General features: G+C 41.8%; 1 protein-coding gene across 1 annotated transcript in view; it reads left to right on the plus strand.

The window, feature by feature from the left end:
• The window catches only part of SLC41A2 (solute carrier family 41 member 2), a 577,519-nt gene that overhangs the window by 37,212 nt on the left and 521,692 nt on the right, over positions 1–18,615 (plus strand). The window lies entirely within an intron of this gene.

Raw genomic sequence — 18,615 nt, forward strand, 5'->3', positions numbered from 1 at the left:
TAATAATAAACAATAGCCAATCATCTTCATCAATGCTGAGATCACACTTTGCCTTACTGTGATCTTGTGGGATTTCACTGAAGTCTTGCAAGGTTTCATGGAAATAAAATGACTGCGCCTGCACATGCCAGACTAGTATCCTGATTGGCTGCCTAAAATTCATTTACAATAGGATGTGGTTACTGAGGAAATTCTGAGGTACTGTATAGTATTTTCCTTTTTACATGAGATGTTCCGGTGACATTATCTAGTTGGCTTTTTATAGCCATGCTGCATTACTTATAAAAGCTTCACCATTAGTAGGTTTATTGGTTATTGCCACTATATCTTAAAGGGACAGTACAGTGAAATTAAACTTTCATTTCTTTCATGTAATTGGCAAGAGTCCATGAGCTAGTGACATATGGGATATACAATCCTACCAGGAGGGGCAAAGTTTCCCAAACCTCAAAATACCTATAAATACACCCCTCACCACACCGACAATTCAGTTTTACAAACTTTGCCTCCTATGGAGGTGGTGAAGTAAGTTTGTGCTAAGATTTCTACGTTGATATGCGCTTCTCAGCATTGTTGAAGCCCGATTCCTCTCAGAGTACAGCGAATGTCAGAGGGACGTGAAGGGAGTATCACTTATTGAATATGATGATTTCCCTAACGGGGGTCTATTTCATGGGTTCTCTGTTATCGGTCGTAGAGATTCATCTCCTACCTCCCTTTTCAGATCGACGATATACTCTCAATTTACCATTACCTCTACTGATAACTGTTTCTGTACTGGTTTGGCTATCTACTATATGTGGATGCGTGTCTTTTGGTAAGTATGTTTTTTATTACTTAAGTCACCTCAGCTATGGTTTGGCACTTTATGCATTTATATAAAGTTCTAAATATATGTATTGTACTTATATTTGCCATGAGTCAGGTTCATGTATTTCCTTCTGCAGACTGTCAGTTTCATATTTTGGTAATATAAACATCTTTTATAGAAATTTTTTTCTTACCTGGGGTTTAGTCTTTTTTCAATTGACTACTTCTTGCATATTGCGGGTGGCATTAGGCCCGCGGGTGCGTCAAATGCTAAACTTTATTGCGTCATTCTTGGCGCAACTTCGTCATTTCCGTCGTCATACTTGACACTGAGACCTTTCACACTGTTGCGTCATTAGTGACGCGAGTGTTTCATTTCCGGTTATTTTTGCCGCCAAAAAAGTTTACGTTACGTTGTGCGTCATACTTGGCGCCAAATTTTTTCATTATTTCAATACCCCATTGATGTTTGCCTCTTGATTTTTTCTCTTTCAGAGGCCTATGCTATTTGCTTTTTTTCCCATTCCTGAAACTGTCATATAAGGAAATAGATAATTTTGCTTTTTATGTTGTTTTTTTCTCTTACATTTTGCAAGATGTCTTTATCTGATCCTGCTTCAGAAGTTTCTGCTGGAACATTGCTGCCTGACATCGGTCCTACCAAAGCTAAGTGCATTTGTTGTAAAATTGTTGAAATTATTTCACCGAATGTCATTTGTAATAGTTGTCATGATAAAACTTTTACATGCAGTTAGTGTATCCATCAGTAATAGCACATTGTTAGTTGTAGTTCCTTCAACTTCTAATGTGCATGATATACCTGTAAAATTTAAAGAATTCTATTTTGAAGGTTTTGTCTGCATTTCCACCTTCTAATAAATGTAAAGGTCTTTTAAAACTTCTCATTTAGTTGATGAAATTTCAAATGACCAACAACATAATTTATCCTCTTCTGATGAGGATCTTTCTGATACAGAAGATCCTTCCTCAGACATTGACACTGGCAAATCTACTTATTTATTTAAAATAGAGTATATGCGTTCTTTATTAAAAGAAGTGTTAATTATTTTGGATATTGAGGTAACCAGTCCTATTGACGTTCAGTCTAATAAACGTTTAAATGCTGTTTTTAAACCTCCTGTGTTTTCTCCGGGTTTTTTCCTATTTCTGATATGATTTCTAGGGAATGGAATAAGCCAGGTACTTCTTTTATTCCTTCTTCAAGGTTTAAAAAATTGTATCCTTTACCAGCAAAATCTATAGAGTTTTGGGAAAAAATCCCCAAAGTTGATGGGGCTTTCTCCAACATTGGTGTGTCCGGTCCACGGCGTCATCCTTACTTGTGGGATATTCTCTTCCCCAACAGGAAATGGCAAAGAGTCCCAGCAAAGCTGGTCACATGATCCCTCCTAGGCTCCGCCCACCCCAGTCATTCTCTTTGCCGTTGCACAGGCAACATCTCCACGGAGATGGTTAAGAGTTTTTTGGTGTTTAAATGTAGTTTTTATTCTTCTATCAAGTGTTTGTTATTTTAAAATAGTGCTGGTATGTACTATTTACTCTGAAACAGAAAAGGATGAAGATTTCTGTTTGTAAGAGGAAGATGATTTTAGCAGACAGTAACTAAAATCGGTTGCTGTTTCCACATAGGACTGTTGAGATGAAGTAACTTCAGTTGGGGGAAACAGTTAGCAGACTTTTCTGCTTAAGGTATGACTAGCCATATTTCTAACAAGACTGTGTAATGCTGGAAGGCTGTCATTTCCCCTCATGGGGACCGGTAAGCCATTTTCTTATTCAAAAACAAACAGAATATAGGGCTTATTATGGGCTAAAAAACTGGTAGACATTTTTATGGGCTAAATCGATTGCTTTATTTGTGCATATTATTCAAATTTAGGCTAACAATTGACATTTATAATCTTGGGGAACGTTTATAAAACGGCAGGCACTGTATTGGACACCTTTTTCAGTCAGGGGGCCTTTCTAGTCATAGACTGAGCCTCATTTTCGTGCCATTAATGCACAGTTGTTTTTTGAGAACAGGGCATGCAGATGCATGTGTGTGGATCTAAGAATCTCTGAAAAAGCTTTTAGAAGGCGTCATTTGGTATTGTATTCCCCTCAGGGCTTGGTTGGGTCTTAGCAAAGACTGTATCTGGGACTGTATAGGGGTTAAATTGAAAAACGGCTCCGGTTCCGTTATTTTAAGGGTTAAAGCTCTGAAATTTGGTGTGCAATACTTTTAAGGCTTTAAGACACTGTGGTGAAAATTTGGTAATTTTTGAACAATTCCTTCATACTTTTTCACATTTTCAGTAATAAAGTGTTTTCTGTTTGAAATTTAAAGTGACAGTAACGGTTTTATTTTAAAATGTTTTTTGTGCATTGTTGACAAGTTTAAGCCTGTTTAACATGTCTATACCTTCAGATAAGCTATGTTCTATATGTATGAAAGCCAATGTGTCTCCCCATTTAAATTTATGTGATAATTGTGCCATAGCGTCCAAACAAAGTAAGGACAGTACTGCCACAAATAATGATATTGCCCAAGATGATTCCTCAAATGAGGGGAGTAAACATGATACTACATCATCTCCTACTGTGTCTACACCAGTTTTGCCCATGCAGGAGGCCCCTAGTACATCTAGTGCGCCAATACTTATTACCATGCAACAATTAACGGCTGTAATGGATAACTCCATAGCAAATCTTTTATCCAAAATGCCTACTTATCAGAGAAAGCGCGATTGCTCTGTTTTAAACACTGAAGAGCAAGAGGACGCTGATGATAATTGTTCTGTCATACCCTCACACCAATCTGAAGGGGCCATGAGGGAGGTTTTGTCTGAGGGAGAAATTTCAGATTCAGGAAAAATTTCTCATCAAGCTGAACCTGATGTTGTGACATTTAAATTTAAATTAGAACATCTCAGCGCACTGCTTAAGGAGGTGTTATCTACTCTGGATGATTGTGACAATTTGGTCATTCCAGAGAAATTATGCAAGATGGACATGTTCCTAGAGGTTCCGGTGTCCCCCGACGCTTTTCCTATACCCAAGCGGGTGGCGGACATAGTAAATAAAGAGTGGGAAAAGCCCGGAATACCTTTTGTTCCTCCCCCTATATTTAAGAAATTATTTCCTATGGTCGACCCCAGAAAGGACTTATGGCAGACAGTCCCCAAGGTCGAGGGGGCAGTTTCTACTCTAAACAAACGCACTACTATTCCTATCGAAGATAGTTGTGCTTTCAAAGATCCTATGGATAAAAAATTGGAAGGTTTGCTTAAAAAGATTTTTGTACAGCAAGGCTACCTTCTACAACCAATTTCATGCATTGTTCCTGTCACTACGGCAGCGTGGTTCTGGTTCGAGGAACTAGAAAAGTCGCTCAGTAGAGAAACTCCATATGAGGAGGTTATGGACAGAGTTCACGCACTTAAATTGGCTAACTCTTTTATTTTAGATGCCGCTTTGCAATTAGCAAAATTAGCGGCGAAAAATTCAGGGTTTGCTATTGTGGCGCGCAGAGCGCTTTGGCTAAAGTCTTGGTCAGCGGATGTGTCATCCAAGAAAAAATTACTTAACATTCCTTTCAAAGGTAAAACTTTATTTGGACCTGATTTGAAAGAGATTATTTCAGACATCACTGGGGGAAAGGGCCACGCCCTTCCACAGGAAAGGTCTTTTAAGGCTAAAAATAAGCCTAATTTTCGTCCCTTTCGCAGAAATGGACCAGCTTCTAATTCTGCATCCTCTAAACAAGAGGGTAATGCCTCACAACCCAAACCAGCCTGGAAACCAATGCAAGGCTGGAACAAAGGTAAGCAGGCCAAGAAGCCTGCCACTGCTAACAAGACAGCATGAAGGAGTAGCCCCCGATCCAGGACCGGATCTGGTGGGGGGCAGACTCTCTCTCTTTGCTCAGGCTTGGGCAAGAGATGTTCAGGATCCTTGGGCGCTAGAAATAGTTTCTCAAGGTTATCTCCTGGAATTCAAGGAACTACCCCCAAGGGGAAGGTTCCACAAGTCTCACTTATCCTCAAACCAAATAAAGAGACAGGCATTCTTACATTGTGTAGAAGACCTGTTAAAGATGGGAGTGATACACCCAGTTCCAATAAAGGAACAAGGAATGGGATTTTATTCCAATCTGTTCGTAGTTCCCAAAAAAGAGGGAACGTTCAGACCAATTTTGGATTTGAAGATCATAAACAAATTTCTCAGGGTACCATCGTTCAAAATGGAAACTATTCGAACGATGCTACCCACCATCCAGGAAAGTCAATTTATGACTACCGTGGATCTAAAGGATGCGTACCTACATATCCCTATCCACAAGGAACATCATCAGTTCCTAAGGTTCGCTTTTCTGGACAAACATTACCAGTTTGTGGCTCTTCCATTCGGATTAGCCACTGCTCCAAGGATTTTCACAAAGGTGCTAGGGGTCCCTTCTAGCGGTTCTAAGACCAAGGGGCATTGCAGTAGTACCTTACTTGGACGACATTCTAATACAAGCGTCGTCCCTGTCAAAGGCAAAGGCTCATACGGACATCGTTCTAGCCTTTCTCACATCTCACGGATGGAAAGTGAACAAAGAAAAGAGTTCTCTGTCCCCGTCAACAAGAGTTCCCTTCTTGGGAACAATAATAGATTCCTTAGAAATGAGGATTTTTCTGACAGAGGTCAGAAAATCAAAACTTCTAAGCTCTTGTCAAGTGCTTCATTCTGTTCCTCGTCCTTCCATAGCGCAGTGCATGGAAGTAATAGGATTGATGGTTGCAACAATGGACATAGTTCCTTTTGCACAAATTCATCTAAGACCATTACAACTGTGCATGCTCAAACAGTGGAATGGGGATTATACAGACTTGTCTCCAATGATTCAAGTAGATCAAAAGACCAGAGATTCACTCAGTTGGTGGCTGACCCTGGACCATCTGTCCCAGGGAATGAGCTTCCGCAGGCCAGAGTGGGTCATTGTCACGACCGACGCCAGTCTAGTGGGCTGGGGTGCGGTCTGGGAATCCCTGAAAGCTCAGGGTCTATGGTCTCGGGAAGAGTCTCTTCTCCCGATAAACATTCTGGAACTGAGAGCGATATTCAATGCTCTCAGAGCTTGGCCTCAACTAGCAAAGGCCAAATTCATAAGGTTCCAATCAGACAACATGACGACTGTAGCTTATATCAATCATCAAGGGGGAACAAAGAGTTCCCTAGCGATGAAAGAAGTGACCAAAATAATTCAATGGGCGGAGGATCACTCCTGCCACTTGTCTGCGATCCACATCCCAGGAGTGGAAAATTGGGAAGCGGATTTTCTGAGTCGTCAGACATTTCATCCGGGGGAGTGGGAACTCCATCCGGAAATCTTTGCCCAAATAACTCAATTATGGGGCATTCCAGACATGGATCTGATGGCGTCTCGTCAGAACTTCAAGGTTCCTTGCTACGGGTCCAGATCCAGGGATCCCAAGGCGACTCTAGTAGATGCACTAGTAGCACCTTGGACTTTCAACCTAGCTTACGTATTCCCAACGTTTCCTCTCATTCCCAGGCTGGTAGCCAGGATCAATCAGGAGAGGGCCTCGGTGATCTTGATAGCTCCTGCGTGGCCACGCAGGACTTGGTATGCAGACCTGGTGAATATGTCATCGGCTCCACCATGGAAGCTACCTTTGAGACAGGACCTTCTTGTTCAAGGTCCATTCGAACACCCAAATCTGGTCTCCCTCCAACTGACGGCTTGGAGATTGAACGCTTGATTCTATCAAAGCGTGGGTTTTCAGATTCGGTGATAGATACTCTGGTTCAGGCCAGAAAACCTGTAACTAGAAAAATTTACCATAAAATATGGAAAAAATATATCTGTTGGTGTGAATCCAAAGGATTCCCATGGAATAAGATAAAAATTCCTAAGATTCTCTCCTTTCTTCAAGAAGGTTTGGAGATAGGATTATCTGCAAGTTCCCTAAAGGGACAGATCTCTGCTTTATCTGTCTTACTACACAAAAGACTGGCAGCTGTGCCAGATGTTCAAGCATTTGTTCAGGCTCTGGTTAGGATCAAGCCTGTTTACAGACCTTTGACTCCTCCCTGGAGTCTAAATCTAGTTCTTTCAGTTCTTCAAGGGGTTCCGTTTGAACCCTTACATTCCGTAGATATTAAGTTACTATCTTGGAAAGTTTTGTTTTTGGTTGCAATTTCTTCTGCTAGAAGAGTTTCAGAGTTATCTGCTCTGCAGTGTTCTCCTCCTTATCTGGTGTTCCATGCAGATAAGGTGGTTTTGCGTACTAAGCCTGGTTTTCTTCCTAAAGTTGTTTCTAACAAAAATATTAACCAGGAGATAGTTGTACCTTCTTTGTGTCCGAATCCAGTTTCAAAGAAGGAACATTTGTTACACAATTTGGACGTTGTCCGTCCTCTAAAGTTCTATTTAGAGGCTACTAAAGATTTCAGTCAAACATCTTCCTTGTTTGTTGTTTATTCTGGTAAAAGGAGAGGTCAAAAAGCGACTTCTACCTCTCTTTCCTTTTGGCTTAAAAGCATCATCCGATTGGCTTATGAGACTGCCGGACGGCATCCTCCTGAAAGAATCACAGCTCACTCCACTAGGGCTGTGGCTTCCACATGGGCCTTCAAGAACGAGGCTTCTGTTGACCAGATATGTAAGGCAGCGACTTGGTCTTCACTGCACACTTTTGCCAAATTTTACAAATTTGATACTTTTGCTTCTTCGGAGGCTATTTTTGGGAGAAAGGTTTTGCAAGCTGTGGTTCCTTCCGTTTAGGTGACCTGATTTGCTCCCTCCCTTCATCCGTGTCCTAAAGCTTTGGTATTGGTTCCCACAAGTAAGGATGACGCCGTGGACCGGACACACCAATGTTGGAGAAAACAGAATTTATGCTTACCTGATAAATTACTTTCTCCAACGGTGTGTCCGGTCCACGGCCCGCCCTGGTTTTTTAATCAGGTCTGATGAATTATTTTCTCTAACTACAGTCACCACGGTATCATATGGTTTCTCCTATATATATTTCCTCCTGTCCGTCGGTCGAATGACTGGGGTGGGCGGAGCCTAGGAGGGATCATGTGACCAGCTTTGCTGGGACTCTTTGCCATTTCCTGTTGGGGAAGAGAATATCCCACAAGTAAGGATGACGCCGTGGACCGGACACACCGTTGGAGAAAGTAATTTATCAGGTAAGCATAAATTCTGTTTTTTCTACTCTTGCTAAACGTACCACTATTCCTATGGAAGATGGTACTTCCTTTTAAGAATCCTTTAGATAGAAAGCTTGAATCTTATCTAAGTAAGGCCTATTTATATTCAGGTCATCTTCTCAGACCTGCAATTTCTTTGGCTGATGTTGCGGCTGCATTAACCTTCTGGTTGGAGAATTTAGCGCAACAGGAATTGGACTCTGACTTCTCTAGCATTTTTCGGCTATTGCAATATGCTAATCATTTTATTGTGATGCAATTTTTGATATTATCAAAATTGATGTTAGATCCATGTCTTTAGCTATTTTAGCTAGAAGAGCTTTGTGGCTTAAATCTTGGAATGCTAATATGACATCTAAATCTAGATTACTATCTCTTTCTTTCCAAGGTAATAATTTATTTGGTTCTCAGTTGGATTCTATTATTTTAACTATCACTGGGGGAAAAGGAGTTTTTCTGCCTCAGGATAAAAAACCTAAGGGTAAATCTAAGGCTTCTAACCGTTTTCGTTCCTTTCGTCAGAATAAGGAACAAAAACTCAATCCTCCCCCCAAGGAATCTGCTTCCAATTGGAAGCCTTCCTAAAATTGGAATAAATCCAAGCCATTTAGGAAACCAAAGTCAGCCCCTAAATCCGCATGAAGGTGCGGCCCTCATTCCAGCTCAGCTGGTAGGGGGCAGATTAAGTTTTTTTAAGGATTTTTGGATAAAATCTGTCCAAAATCATTGGATTCAGAGCATTGTCTCTCAAGGGTATCGAATAGGATTCAGAGTAAGACCTCCTGTGAGAAGATTTTTTCTCTCTCACGTATCCCTGTAAATCCAGTAAAAGCTCAGGCTTTTCTGAAGTGTGTTTCAGACCTGGAGTCTTCAGGGGTAATCATGCCAGTTCCTCATCAGGAACAAGGTTTGGGGTTTTATTCAAACCTATTCATTGTACCAAAGAGAGAAAATTTATTCAGACCAGTTCTGGATCTGAAAATTTTGAATCGTTATGCATACCTTCATATTCCGATTCATCCAGACCACTATCAGTTTCTGAGATTCTCTTTTCTAGACAAGCATTACAAATTTGTTGCTCTTCCATTTGGCCTAGCAACAGCTCCAAGAATCTTTTCAAAGGTTCTGGGTGCCCTACTATCTGTAATCAGAGAACAGGGTATTGCAGTGTTTCCTTTTTTGAACGATATCTTGGTACTAGCTCAGTCTTTACGTACTGCAGAATCTCACACAAATAAACTAGTGTTGTTTCTTCGGAAACATGGTTGGAGGATCAATTTAACAAAAAGTTTTTCTTGATTTCTCAGACAAGGGTCACCTTTTTAGGCTTCCAGATAGATTCAGTTTCCATGACTCTGTCTCTAACAGACAAGAGACGTTTAAAAATGGTCGCAGCATGCCGACACCTTCAGTCTCGGTCATTCCCTTCAGTGGCTATGTGCATGAAAGTTTTAGGTCTCATGACTGCAGCATTGGACGCTATCCCCTTTGCTCGTTTTCACATGAGACCTCTACAGCTTTGTATGCTGAATCAATGGTGCAGGGATTATACAAAGATATCACAATTAATATCCTTGAATCCCAATGTACGACACTCTCTGACATGGTGGATAGATCACCATTGTTTGGTTCAAGGGGCTTCTTTTGTTCGGCCAACCTGGACTGTGATCTCAACAGATGTGAGTCTTTCAGGTTGGGGAGCTGTTAGGGGATCTCTGACAGCACAAGGGGTTTGGAAATCTCAAGAGGCGAGATTACCAATAAATATTTTAGAACTCTGTGCAATTCTCAGGGATCTTCACTTCTGGCCTCTGCTAAAGAGAGAATCGTTCATTTGTTTTCAGACAGACAATATCACAACTGTGGCTTATGTCAATCATCAGGGTGGGACTCACAGTCCCCAAGCTATGAAAGAAGTATCTCGGATACTTGCTTGGGCGGAATCCAGCTCCTGTCTAATCTCTGCGGTGCATATCCCAGGTGTAGACAATTGGGAGGCGGATTATCTCAGCCGCCAGACTTTACATCCAGGGGAGTGGTCTCTCCATCCAGATGTGTTTTCTCAGATTGTTCAGATGTGGGGTCTTCCAGAGATAGATCTCATGGCCTCTCATCTAAACAAGAAACTTCCCAGATACCTGTCCAGGTCCAGGGATGTTCAGGCGGAAGCAGTGGATGCGCTGACACTTCCTTGGTGTTATCATCCTGCCTACATCTTCCCGCCTCTAGTTCTCCTTCCAAGAGTGATCTCCAAAATCATCATGGAACAGTCTTTTTTGTGTTGCTGGTGGCTCCAGCATGGCCACACAGGTTTTGGTATGCGGATCTGGTTCGCAAGTCCAGTTCGCAGTTGCCCGCCTTGGCCACTTCCGTTACGGCCGGACCTACTATCTCGAGGTCCGTTTTTCCATCGGGATCTCAAATCATTAAATTTGAAGGTATGGAAATTGAACGCTTAGTTCTAAGTCATAGAGGTTTCTCTGACTCAGTAATTAATACTATGTTACAAGCTCGTAAATCTGTCTCTAGAAAGATTTATTATAGAGTTTGGAAGACTTGCATTTAATGGTGTTCTTCTAATAAATTCTTTTAGAATTCCTAGAATTTTACAGTTTTCTTCAGGATGGTTTGGATAAGGGTTTGTCTGCAAGTTCCTTGAAAGGACAAATCTCTGCTCTTTCTGTTTTATTTCACATAAAGATTGCTATACTTCCTGATATACACTGTTTTGTACAGGCTTTAATTCGTATTAAGCCTGTCATTAAGTCAATTTCTCGTCCTTGGAGTCTTAATTTGGTTCTGAAGGCTTTACAGGCTCCTCCATTTGAACCTATGCATTCTTTAGACATTAAACTACTTTCTTGGAAAGTGTTTCTTTTGGCCATCTCTTCTGCTAGAAGAGTTTCTGAGTTATCTGCTCTTTCTTGTGAGTCTCCTTTTCTGATTTTTCATCAGGATAAGGCAGTTTTACAGACTTCTTTTAAATTTTTACCTAAGGTTGTGAATTCTAACAACATTAGTAGAGAAATTGTTGTCCCTTCCTTATGTCCTAATCCTAAGAATTCTTTGGAGAGATCCTTACATTCTTTGGATGTGGTAAGAGCTTTGAAATATTATGTGGAAGCTACTAAAGATTTCAGGAAGACTTCCAGTCTATTTGTTTTATTTTCTGGTCCTAGGAAAGGTCAGAAGGCTTCTGCTATTTCCTTGGCTTCTTGGTTGAAACTTTTGATTCATCAAGCTTATTTGGAGTCGGGTCAGGCCCCGCCTCAGAGAATTACAGCTCATTTTACTAGATCAGTCTCCACTTCGTGGGCTTTTAAGAATTAAGCTTCAGTTGATCAGATTTGCAAAGCGGCAACTTGGTCCTCTGCATACATTTACTAATTTCTACCGTTTTGATGTATTTGCTTCTTCGGAAGCAGTTTTTGGTAGAAAAGTTCTTCAGGCAGCTGTTTCAGTTTGATTCTTCTGCTTTTGATTTAAGTTTTCTCTTGTTAAGTGTATCCAGTCCACGGATCATCCATTACTTGTGGGATATTCTCCTTCCCAACAGGAAGTTGCAAGAGGATCACCCACAGCAGAGCTGCTATATAGCTCCTCCCCTCACTGCCATATCCAGTCATTCTCTTGCAACTCTCAACATAGATGGAGGTCGTGAGAGGACTGTGGTGTTTTATACTTAGTTTATTTCTTCAATCAAAAGTTTGTTATTTTAAAATGGTACCGGAGTGTACTGTTTATCTCAGGCAGTATTTAGAAGAAGAATCTGCCTGCGTTTTCTATGATATTAGCAGAAGTAACTAAGATCCTTTGCTGTTCTCACACATTCTGAGGAGTGAGGTACTTCAGAGGGGGAATGGCGTGCAGGTTTTCCTGCAATAAGGTATGTGCAGTTAATATTTTTCTAGAGATGGAATTTGCTAGAAAATGCTGCTGATACCGAAGTAATGTAAGTAAAGCCTTAAATGCAGTGATAGCGACTGGTATCAGGCTTATTAATAGAGATACATACTCTTATAAAAGTGTATTTTAAAACGTTTGCTGGCATGTTTAATCGTTTTTTATATATGTTTGGTGATAAAACTTATTGGGGCCTAGTTTTTTTCCACATGGCTGGCTTGAATTTTGCTTAGAAACAGTTCCCTGAGGCTTCCCACTGTTGTAATATGAGTGGGAGGGGCCTATTTTAGCGTTTTTTTGCGTAGCAAAAATTACAGACACAGACATCCAGCTTCTTCCTGCATGATCTAGGACTTCTCTGAAGGGCTCAAAAGGCTTCAAAAGTCGTATTGAGGGAGGTAAAAAGCCACAGTAGAGCTGTGGCAGTTGTTGTGACTGTTTAAAAAACGTTTTTTGTCATTGTTATTACGTTTTTGGTATTAAGGGGTTAATCATCCATTTGCAAGTGGGTGCAATGCTCTGCTAATTTACTACATACACTGTAAAAATTTCGTTAGTGTAACTGCATTTTTTCACTGTTATTGCAAATTTGGACAAAATTTGTGTTTCTTAAAGGAGCAGTAGCGTTTTTTGTATTGCTTGTAAACTTGTTTTAAAGTGTTTTCCAAGCTTGCTAGTCTCATTGCTAGTCTGTTTAAACATGTCTGACACAGATGAATCTGCTTGTTCATTATGTTTGAAAGCCATGGTGGAGCCCCATAGGAGAATGTGTACTAAATGTATTGATTTCACCTTAAATAATAAAGATCAGTCTTTATCTATAAAAGAAATATCACCAGAGGGTTCTGTCGAGGGGGAAGTTATGCCGACTAACTCTCCCCACGTGTCAGACCCTTGGCCTCCCGCTCAGGGGACGCACGCTAGTATGGCGCCAATTACATCAGGGACACCCATAGCGATTACCTTGCAGGACATGGCTGCAATCATGAATAATACCCTGTCAGAGGTATTATCTAGATTGCCTGAATTAAGAGGCAAGCGCGATAGCTCTGGGGTTAGGAGAGATACAGAGCGCGCAGATGCTGTAAGAGCCATGTCTGATACTGCGTCACAGTATGCAGAACATGAGGACGGAGAGCTTCATTCTGTGGGTGACATCTCTGACTCAGGGAAACCTGATTCAGAGATTTCTAATTTTAAATTTAAGCTTGAGAACCTCCCTGTATTGCTTGGGGAGGTGTTAGCTGCTCTGAATGACTGTGACACAGTTGCAATTCCAGAGAAATTGTGTAGGCTGGATAGATACTATGCAGTGCCGGTGTGTACTGACGTTTTTCCTATACCTAAAAGGCTTACAGAAATTATTAGCAAGGAGTGGGATAGACCCGGTGTGCCCTTTTCCCCACCTCCTATATTTAGAAAAATGTTTCCAATAGACGCCACAACACGGGACTTATGGCAGACGGTCCCTAAGGTGGAGGGAGCAGTTTCTACTTTAGCAAAGCGTACCACTATCCCAGTTGTGCTTTTTCAGATCCAATGGATAAAAATTTGGAGGGTTACCTTAAGAAAATGTTTATTCAACAAGGTTTTATTTTACAGCCCCTTGCATGCATTGCGCCTGTCACTGCTGCGGAGGCGGCATTCTGGTTTGAGGCCCTGGAAGAGGCCATCCATACAGCTCCATTGAATGAAATTATTGACAAGCTTAGAACGCTTAAGCTAGCTAACTCATTTGTTTCTGATGCCATTGTTCATTTGACTAAACTAACGGCTAAGAATTCCGGATTCGCCATCCAGGCGCGCAGGGCGTTATGGCTTAAATCCTAGTCAGCTGATGTGACTTCTAAGTCTAAATTACTCAACATTCCTTTCAAGTGGCAGACCTTATTCGGGCCTGGCTTGAAGGAAATTATTGCTGACATTACTGGAGGCAAGGGTCATACCCTTCCTCAAGACAGGGCGAAATGGAAGGCCAAACAGTCTAATTTTCGTGCCTTTCGAAATTTCAAGGCAGGAGCAGCATCAACTTCCTCCGCTTCAAAACAAGAGGGAACTGTTGCTTATTCCAGACAGGCCTGGAAACCTAACCAGTCCTGGAATAAGGGCAAGCAGGCCAGGAAGCCTGCTGCTGCCCCCAAGACAGCATGAAGGAACGGCCCCCTATCCGGAAACGGATCTAGTGGGTGGCAGACTGGCGTGGGCAAGAGATGTTCAGGATCCCTGGGCGTTGGAGATCATATCTCAGGGATATCTTCTGGACTTCAAAGCTTCTCCTCCACAAGGGAGATTTCATCTTTCAAGGTTATCAGCAAACCAGATAAAGAAAGAGGCATTCCTAAGCTGTGTGCAAAACCTCCTAGTAATGGGAGTGATCCATCCAGTTCCGCGGACGGAACAAGGACAGGGATTTTATTCAAATCTGTTTGTGGTTACCAAGAAAGAGGGAACCTTCAGACCAATCTTGGATCTAAAGATCTTAAACAAATTCCTCAGAGTTCCATCATTCAAAATGGAAACTATTCGGACCATCCTACCCATGATCCAAGAGGGTCAGTACATGACCACAGTGGACTTAAAGGATGCCTACCTTCACATACCGATTCACAAAGATCATCATCGGTTCCTAAGGTTTGCCTTTCTAGACAGGCATTACCAATTTGTAGCTCTTCCCTTCGGGTTGGCCACAGCCCCGAGAATTTTTACAAGGTTCTGGGCTCAATTCTGGCGGTTCTAAGACCGCGAGGCATAGCGGTGGCTCCTTATCTAGACGACATCCTGATACAGGCGTCAAGCTTTCAAATTGCCAAGTCTCATACAGAGATAGTTCTGGCATTTCTGAGGTCGCATGGGTGGAAAGTGAACGTGGAAAAGAGTTCTCTATCCCCACTGACAAGAGTCTCCTTCCTAGGGACTCTTATAGATTCTGTAGAGATGAAAATTTACCTGACGGAGTCCAGGTTATCAAAACTTCTAAATGCTTGCCGTGTCCTTCATTCCATTCCACGCCCGTCAGTGGCTCAGTGCATGGAAGTAATCGGCTTAATGGTAGCGGCAATGGACATAGTGCCATTTGCGCGCCTACATCTCAGACCGCTGCAATTATGCATGCTAAGTCAGTCGAATGGGGATTACTCAGATTTGTCCCCTCTACTAAATCTGGATCAAGAGACCAGAGATTCTCTTCTCTGGTGGCTATCTCGGGTCCATCTGTCCAAGGGTATGTCCTTTCGCAGGCCAGATTGGACGATTGTAACAACAGATGCCAGCCTTCTAGGTTGGGGTGCAGTCTGGAACTCCCTGAAGGCTCAGGGATCGTAAACTCAGGAGGAGAAACTCCTCCCAATAAATATTCTGGAGTTAAGAGCAATATTCAATGCTCTTCTAGCTTGGCCTCAGTTAGCAACCCTGAGGTTCATCAGATTTCAGTCGGACAACATCACGACTGTGGCTTACATCAACCATCAAGGGGGAACCAGGAGTTCCCTAGCGATGTTAGAAGTCTCAAAGATAATTCGCTGGGCAGAGTCACACTCTTGCCACCTGTCAGCGATCCACATCCCAGGCGTACAGAACTGGGAGGCGGATTTTCTAAGTCGTCAGACTTTTCATCCGGGGGAGTGGGAAATCCATCCGGAGGTATTTGCTCAACTGGTCCATCGTTGGGGCAAACCAGAACTGTATCTCATGGCGTCTCGCCAGAACGCCAAGCTTCCTTGTTACGGGTCCAGGGACCCGGGAGCGACGCTGATAGATGCTCTAACAGCTCCTTGGTTCTTCAACCTGGCTTATGTGTTTCCACCGTTTCCTCTGCTCTCTCGACTGATTGCCAAAATCAAACAGGAGAGAGCATCGGTGAATCTGATAGCGCCTGCGTGGCCACGCAGGACCTGGTATGCAGACCTAGTGGACATGTCATCTCTTCCACCATGGTCTCTGCCTCTGAGGCAGGACCTTCTAATACAAGGTCCTTTCAATCATCCAAATCTAATTTCTCTGACGCTGACTGCATGGAGATTGAACGCTTGATTCTATCAAGGCGTGGCTTCTCCGAGTCAGTCATTGATACTTTAATACAGGCATGAAAGCCTGTCACCAGGAAAATCTACCATAAGATATGGCGTAAATATCTTTATTGGTGTGAATCCAAGAGTTACTCATGGAGTAAGGTTAGGATTCCTAGGATATTGTCCTTTCTCCAAGAGGGTTTGGACAAAGGCTTATCAGCTAGTTCTTTGAAGGGACAGATCTCTGCTCTGTCTATTCTTTTGCACAAGCGTCTGGCAGAGGTTCCAGACGTCCAGGCTTTTTGTCAGGCTTTGGTTAGGATTAAGCCTGTGTTTAAAACTGTTGCTCCCCCATGTAGCTTAAACTTGGTTCTTAAAGTTCTTCAGGGAGTTCGGTTTGAACCCCTTCATTCCATTGATATTAAACTTTTATCCTGGAAAGTTCTGTTTTTGATGGCTATTTCCTCGGCTCGAAGAGTCTCTGAGTTATCTGCCTTACAATGTGATTCTCCTTATCTGATTTTTTATGCAGACAAGGTAGTTCTGCGCACCAAACCTGGGTTTTTACCTAAGGTGGTTTCTAACAGGAATATCAATCAAGAGATTGTTGTTCCATCATTGTGTCCTAATCCTTCTTCAAAGAAGGAACATCTTTTGCATAATCTGGACGTAGTCCGTGCCTTGAAGTTTTACTTACAGGCTACTAAAGATTTTCGTCAAACATCTGCCCGGTTTGTCGTTTACTCTGGACAGAGGAGAGGTCAAAAAGCTTCGGTAACCTCTCTCTCCTTTTGGCTTCGGAGCATCATACGCTTAGCCTATGAGACTGCTGGACAGCAGCCCCCTGAAAGGATTACAGCTCATTCTACTAGAGCTGTGGCTTCCACCTGGGCCTTTAAAAATGAGGCCTCTGTTGAACAGATTTGCAAGACCGCGACTTGGTCTTCGCTTCACACCTTTTCAAAATTTTACAAATTTGATACATTTGCTTCTTCGGAGGCTGTTTTTGGGAGAAAGGTTCTACAGGCAGTGGTTCCTTCCGTTTAAGTTCCTGCCTTGTCCCTCCCATCATCCGTGTACTTTAGCTTTGGTATTGGTATCCCACAAGTAATGGATGATCCGTGGACTGGATACACTTAACAAGAGAAAACATAATTTATGCTTACCTGATAAATTTATTTCTCTTGTAGTGTATCCAGTCCACGGCCCGCCCTGTCCTTTTCAGGCAGGTCTAAATTTTAATTAAACTACAGTCACCACTGCACCCTATGGTTTCTCCTTTCTCGGCTTGTTTCGGTCGAATGACTGGATATGGCAGTGAGGGGAGGAGCTATATAGCAGCTCTGCTGTGGGTGATCCTCTTGCAATTTCCTGTTGGGAAGGAGAATATCCCACAAGTAATGGATGATCCGTGGACTGGATACACTACAAGAGAAATACATTTATCAGGTAAGCATAAATTATGTTTTTTTCTTTCAAAAATGAAATGAACTTATTTTTTTGGGTTGTGAATTAATTTTTTCAGCGGAATATGGCTGTTTTTATTTTTATTCCCTCCCTCTCTAGTGACTCTTGAGTGGAAGATCCACATCTTGGGTATTGATATCCCATATGTCACTAGCTCATGGACATGCCAATTACATGAAAGAAAACATAATTTATGTAAGAACTTACCTGATAAATTCATTTCTTTCATATTGGCAAGAGTCCATGAGGCCCACCCTTTACATGGGGGTTATAATTTTTTGTATAAAGCACAATTATTTCCAAATTTCCTTTGTTGATGCTGTCTACTCCTTTCTTTATCACCCCACTGCTTGGCTATTCGTTAAACTGAATTGTGGGTGTGGTGAGGGGTGTATTTATAGGCATTTTGAGGTTTGGGAAACTTTGCCCCTCCTGGTAGGATTGTATATACCATATGTCACTAGCTCATGGACTCTTGCCAATATGAAAGAAATGAATTTATCAGGTAAGTTCTTACATAAATTATGTTTTTTCTTATACATTATGCAATGTTAATCAACTTTCCAATTTTTTTCTATTTTGAAATTTGCTTTGTTCTTTTGGTATCCCTTGTCAAAAAATGAGGAGCAACAACAATGCATTACTGGAAGTAAGATCAACACATCTGATGAGCTAATGACAAGAGGCATATATGAGCATCCCCCAATCACCAGCTAGCTCCCAGTAGTGTATTGCTGTTACTGTGCCTAACAAAGGATACCAAGCAAAACCTTGTTGAAGATGGACTTGTGTAAGAGTGTATCCCCGAAGGGGAGTGTCCTCCCGAAACGTCACGCTTGATTTATTAAATATTCACCAAAAAAAACAGAGAGTGCTTTCTTTTTATATATATATATATGGGTAGGAGGCTGGGTGGGAAATCTAGATACGGGTAGGAGGCTGGGTGGGAAATCTAGGAGGTAACAATTATCAGTGCTGATGTTGATGATAGATACACATGCATGTGATTTCTGACTTGTCCCAGAGGCAGAACTTTTTTTCACTTTCTGCGATGAGATTTTTTTTAATGGAAATATTTTCTGCAGGTTATTTTAAAATAAAATTAAATTTCCTTCATGTAATTAGCAAGAGTCCATGAGCTAGTGACGTATGGGATATACATTCCTACCAGGAGGGGCAAAGTTTCCCAAACCTCAAA

This window comes from Bombina bombina, chromosome 6 (genome assembly GCF_027579735.1).
Source record: "Bombina bombina isolate aBomBom1 chromosome 6, aBomBom1.pri, whole genome shotgun sequence".
NCBI lineage: Eukaryota > Metazoa > Chordata > Amphibia > Anura > Bombinatoridae > Bombina > Bombina bombina.